Source organism: Tupaia chinensis, unplaced genomic scaffold (genome assembly GCF_000334495.1).
Source record: "Tupaia chinensis unplaced genomic scaffold, TupChi_1.0 Scaffold141293_1, whole genome shotgun sequence".
NCBI classification, from domain to species: domain Eukaryota; kingdom Metazoa; phylum Chordata; class Mammalia; order Scandentia; family Tupaiidae; genus Tupaia; species Tupaia belangeri.
The window spans coordinates 126,060-131,372 of NW_006201156.1; positions in this window are offsets into that span (position 1 = coordinate 126,060).

Here is a 5,313-nt window from a genome sequence, read left to right on the forward strand (position 1 = left end):
GCTTGCTGTCAGCCGCCCAGGGCGTGAGTAACGAGCGGCTGGGGGGCTTGGTGTGGGCCTCCCGCGCCGGCCCTTCGCTCCAGCCGGGCCCTTCCCCGGGCTACCTCAGACACGCCAGGTTCCCCTCAGCCCTCACGGTGAGCTCGGCACGCCTGGGGGAAGTCATCCCCTTGGGCTCCTCGGCCGACCTGCTGGTGGGGTGTAGCAGGAACCCGATGATGACCCCCGCCAAAAGTCGGGCCCTGAGCGGAGCTGCGACGTGCGTTTCCGGTAGCCTGCCCCTTGCCCGCAGCGACGGGGCTCATCTAAGGCTCCCCAGGATCGGCGTGGGCATGGAATTTGCTCCGGACGCTCAGGGGAGACCGCATCTAGAGATGACTGGAGACGTGCTGCGTGCGGCCAGCAGGTGGCGCGGCCGTTGGGGCGCCGGACTCCCCCACCTGGCGGCTTGCAGTCTGGGCGGGCTCCTGTGCCTGAGCGCCCCAAATCCCAAGAGGAGAATGGAGCAGAAGGGAGTGGGAGCGGCCATCCCTCAGGCTGTCTCTGGGTCTCTCTCCCGTGAGCGCAAGCGGCTTATTGGCAAAACCCTATTTAAAAAGAAAGTTCTGTGTGGTCCAAATTGGATTGTTTGCCCAGAATTTAGGATTAGCTAAAATATGGAAGAGGGGCTGTTTTAGACCACTAATTCAAAGAACTAAGAAGGGGCCGGCAGGTGGCATGGTGGTTAAAGGTGCTGGACTCCTACATGGCCGACCACGGTTCAAGTCCTGGACCTGATGGCTTGCTTTCTCACTTTCCCTCTCTGTCTCTCTCTCTCTGATCGAACTGGAAAATAATAATAATACATTTAAATTAAAAAAAAAAAAAGAACTAAGAGAAAAAGAAAAAGGGGAGGGGGGATAAAATATGAGGGAGGACCAGCCAGAGTGCTGTGATGGTTAAGACAGCTGGGTCCCGCAGTGGCCTATTGCTGTGGTTGAGTCCTGGAACTGATGGCTTTAAAAACACACCTGGTGACACACCAGGCATATGTGTGTGTGTCCACAAAACTCTTAGGAGGAAACTGGAGAAGAAAGGACTGTGGCGTGGCCTCCTATGAGGGCTGCTTTCTCACTTTCCATTTCCTTATTTAAGTGGAAAAAAAAAAATTCAATGAATACGAGTCTATCAGAAATGTATATTGCAGGGACCAGAAGGACCAGAAAATGGTGTAATGGTTATGTTGCTGGACTCCCACGTAGTCGACCACAGTTTGAGTCCCAGACCCAGCAGCTTAAAACTCACAGGTGGCAGAGGGGGTAATGTGTGTGTGTGTGCATGCCTAAGATCCAGAGAAGAGAATGGAGAAAAAGGGATTGCGGTGTGGCTATACCCCCTGGCCAGGGCTGGGGGAGTGGTGATTTCTCTCTGGCGAGTACACATGCCATATGGTCAAAAAAATTATTTTTAATTCAAATGAATCCACTCATAAATCACTGTGCTAGAACTCCATCAACTCTTCACTTGACTGGAGACTATTGTAAGAATGGAGACTATGAATTCACTGTAATGATCGTAAAATATAAAGATAGGTCTTGCTGCTACGTAGGTCTCTTCTCCTGCAGCCTAAGATAAAATGGACAATGAAATGACTCCCTTTATGGCTGAAATTTTATTTCACAAACATTCAGGGGCCAGTTAGGCATTATGCCAAAGCTGTAGAGAATGTGAAAATGTCAGTTTATAGTCCTGAAGGCTGGAAGGGGACATGTCCATGCATACATTTTTTTCATGATTAGTTTTTATTTTAGAGAGAGATTTTTGCTATGGGCACATGCACTCATGAGAGAGACAGAAAGCAAGAAATCACCCCCCGGGGGCCTGGCCACACCGCGGCATGCACACACCTGCAGCCAGTGTGAGTTTTAAGCCGCTGGGTCTGGACCTCCAATGGGAGTTGACTACTGGTTCCAGCGATGTAACCATTACACCATCTGCTGGTCCCTCCATGAATAATTTTAATACAAGATAAAGTGTGAAGTGTGCCCATTTCTGTACCCCTAAAACATCATGGTAGGGGCCAGCAGGTGGCGTGGTGGTTGGGAGTGCTGGACTCCCACATAGCCAAGTGCAGTTTGAGTCCCGGACCCCGTGGCTAGCTTGCTCTCTCTCTCTTCCCGTCTCTGATCAAATTTAAATAAATAAAGTTAAATAAAATAATTCTTTTTTTTTTAAAGCATCATGGCATACTCTGCTGTTGTGTTTCCGTGTGTTTTCATCAACTGTTCACTTTCCCTTCTCCTGGCCTGGTTAACTGGGTTGATGGCCCAATCCCTCCCCTCACCTGACCCCTACCCCATCTGTGCTGTTTACTGTGTGAATTTGCAGTGCCCTACCAGACCCTGAGTGGGGTCACCTGCCCTGTCCCTTGCTTCTGGCTTCTATCATGTGACTCGTCTTGGCCAGTGCAATGTTAGCAGATGTCGTGGAAGCAGAGGCTTGAAATGGACTTGAATCCTGGGAGCTGTCCTGTGCCTCTGCTGTCTCCATGGGAGCATGGCACTCCCACGCTGCAGTGCGGGATCTTGGGCTCTGAGGCCAGCCTAGGTTAGCTAGCTGCCTGTTAGGCTCCCTGTAGATCTAGGACTGAGCACAGCCAAGAAAAGTGTCCAGCAGATGGCATTATGGTTACATTGCTGGACTCCCACATGGCTGACGCTGTTCAAGTCTCAGACCTAGTGTCTTGCTTCCTCATTTTCTCGCTGTCTCTGTCTGGCATGTGTGCCCTACAGCAAATTTAAAAAGTGATAAGGGACCAGCAGATGGTGTAATGGTTACGTCGTTGGACTCCCACGTAGTCGACCACAGTTTGAGTCCCAGACCCAGCAGCTTAAAACACGCCGGGCACTTGTACGTGCATGCCCAAGATCCCGAGAGGAGCATGGAAGAGAAGGGATCGCGGTGTGGCCATCTCCCTGGGGGGTAATTTCTTGCTTTCTGTCTTTGTATCTCTCTGTCTCTCCAGTGGATGCACGTGCCCTATAACAAAAATCTCTCTTAAAAAATAATAAATAAAATTGGGGACCAGCAGGTGGCGTGGTGGTTAAGGTGCTGGACACTCCCACATGATTGACCACGGTTCAAGTCCTGGACCTGGTAGCTTGCTTTCTCACTTTCCTTCTCCCTGTGTGTGTGTCTGATCAAAATTTAAAAATAAATAAATAAAATATAATAAAAAATAAGTGAAGTTAAATCATTGAACACATTCATGTAACCAGATTAAGAATTAGAACCTTGGGACTGGCAGGTGGTGTGGTTGAGTGCTGGAGTCCCACGTGGCCGACCGCTGTATGAGTCCCAGTCCTGGTGGCTTGCTTTCCCACTTTCCCTTTCTCTCTCTCTTTGTCCCTTTCTTTTAGGGTTAAAAAATGCATAAATAAAATTAAATAATTACTTTTTTTAAAAAAAGAATTAGGACCTTGACATTCTGGAAGCACCTCCCCAGCCATTACCCACTCTCTCCCCAAGGTAACCAGTACCCTGACACCGTCTATGTGCTCCGTGTCTCCCTCAGGATAGGATCCGTTCCGCACAGTCCTGGCTGATGCCATCTGTGTATGGCCACCTGGAGGACCGGCTGCGCTCTGCTCTGCGGTCTCCCTCTCCCATCCCCTTCCACCCCACCCCGACCCCCACCCCATGACTCAGAGAGCTTTGGAGTTGAGCGGGCTCTCCAGGGCAGGCTCTCCGGGTCTCAGATATTTATCTCGCCATTTGCATGTAAATTGAAGTCCGAGGTGTTCTGTCTTGCTGGATAGAAGGGGGCTGGTGATTTAATTTGCTCTCGCTGTTGATCTGTGTGGTTTTGAAGGACTGTGAAGGGATTTAGGCATCTGCCTTACTCCAGGAATCTGGAAACTGTTCTGTTCATCCTGTCTTGTCTGTGCTGCTCTTTCTCATCCCAGCCTTCCACGACTTTTTTGTCCTTCCCTTCCCTTCCCTTCCTCAGTGAAGACCCAGTCTTGTGTCTGCTCCCTCTGAGGAAGCATTTACCGTGCTGTGTACACATCTGGCCTAGCAGCGTAAAGTGGGCCTTTCTTCCAAACAGCACAGAGACCTCAGGGTGCTCTAGGGTCACCCTCTTCCTCTCTCTCACTCTGTGTATGACACTAATGAACACGAGGGGAGGGAGAGGGAGTCCCTGCTTTACTAGATCAAAATGTAAGTGAGAGAGACCAACAAGGTACAAACTTTAAATAATAAAATTATAGAAGGAGCCAGCCCCAAGGCCTAGTGGTTAAGAGAGCTGGATCCCACATGCCCACCCTGCAGTTTGACTCCCAGCTCTGGTGGCTTGCAGTTAACGTAATGGCTATGTCACTGGACTCCCACGTGGTCAACCGCAGTTCGAGTCCCGGACCCGGTGGCTTAAACTCATGCTGGGCGTGTGTGCATGTGTGCCCAAGATGGAGGAGAAGGGATTGCAGCATGGCCATCCCCCTTGGTGTATGATTTCTCGCTTTCTGTCTCTCTGTCTCTCTCTGGCGAGCACACGCACCTTATAGCAAAAACCTGTCCAAAAAAAACCCCCACACATCAGGTACAAGCTTGAGCACACATGTCCAAAATCTTGACAGGATGGCGAAATAGAGAAGGGATTGTGGCATGACCGCGCCCCATGAGAGGTGAGAGGTGCTTTCTCCCGTCTCTCTGTTTTTCTGTCACTCTCTGGCAAGCACCACTGCCCTCTGGCATATATGTGTTTTGTTTATTTGTGTTTGTTTTTGTTTTGTTTTGTTTTTGGCCACAGGGCACATGCGCTTGCCAGAGATATTTGTCAGCTTCCTTAAAGTTTCTGTTTGATGGTGTGACATTTTAGCATGAGTGACTCCATTTTGATCTGCTGGAGTCTACCATTGCTGAGCTTCGTCCCACACAATGGCCTCCTATACTTTTTATTTAGCAGGAAACGCGAGAGGTCGGGGTGACACCCCGTATTCTGCCCTGAGGGCCTGGGGGAATAGGTTTGCCAGTCACTCCCTGTGGGCTGGAGCTGTGTCTCACAGCAGGCATTTTAGGCAGAATTCCAGGAGTGCCAGTGACCCTGCCCGATAATCCCTTCCTTCCCCTTAGTAGGGAGGGGTGGAGCCAGGGAAAGAACCTCACTCCTGTGATTACAGCTCCAAAGAGACGTTACCCAGGTGTGTCTAGGAGGCCCTCAAAGGGTGCAGTTTTTCCAGCACAGAAGTCAGAGATCTAAGCAGGAGACAGATGCTGCCCCATGCTGCTTTGAGGAAGGAAGGGGCTACATGACAAGCCTATGGAACAGGGCGT